The following is a 658-nucleotide window of genomic DNA, read 5'->3' as shown; positions in this document are numbered from 1 at the left end:
GTTATGCGATGAAATAGTAGTAGTAGGAGAGGCTTCGAATCGGATATCGATGGAACATTTTATTCTCTAAAATGTTCTCCTTTTCACGTCCTTTCCTGCTTTTCTAACAATGTTCTGTCTTCAGCTTTCCTCTCCACTTTCTGCCCTAACCCCCCTCACCTCCTTTGCCCCCTCCTTATTTTTTTTCTCGGTAAGTGCTCTACGACGCTCGCAACTGCATAAGAAGAGCAAGAGGTCATATGCGCGTGTGGAACACACCAAACATTTTCAGCCCGTGGGAAATTTTGTATTGTCCCCGGGTGGCGACTGAAGCCTACTCTTATCGATTTTAGACCACCAAGGGATCTTTAACATTAGCAACTTGCACCCGGGATCCCCGAGATTTTTCGCCTTTGTCCGAGAAGGATTTCCCCTCCTCTGGGCTCCTGACTCTCTCTGCAGCCTTTCTACTGCTTCTCCTTGGCTTCTTCTTACTGCTGTCTTTCAGCCATAACCCCTGATCTTATGGTAGGTATAAAAAAAAGAGAGAGAGAGAGAACTAAGATGGTGAGGATCCTTGCAAAACTTCCTAAACCGCTCAAATAAGGCTCGGTGGGCCTCTTCCGCCATCATCATCATCATCATCCGGTGCCTTGCCGACTGGCGTGGGCGATCATGG

This window comes from Aplysia californica, unplaced genomic scaffold, assembly GCF_000002075.1.
Source record: "Aplysia californica isolate F4 #8 unplaced genomic scaffold, AplCal3.0 scaffold00430, whole genome shotgun sequence".
NCBI classification, from domain to species: Eukaryota; Metazoa; Mollusca; class Gastropoda; order Aplysiida; family Aplysiidae; genus Aplysia; species Aplysia californica.
Note: the sequence above shows the minus strand (reverse complement) of the source record.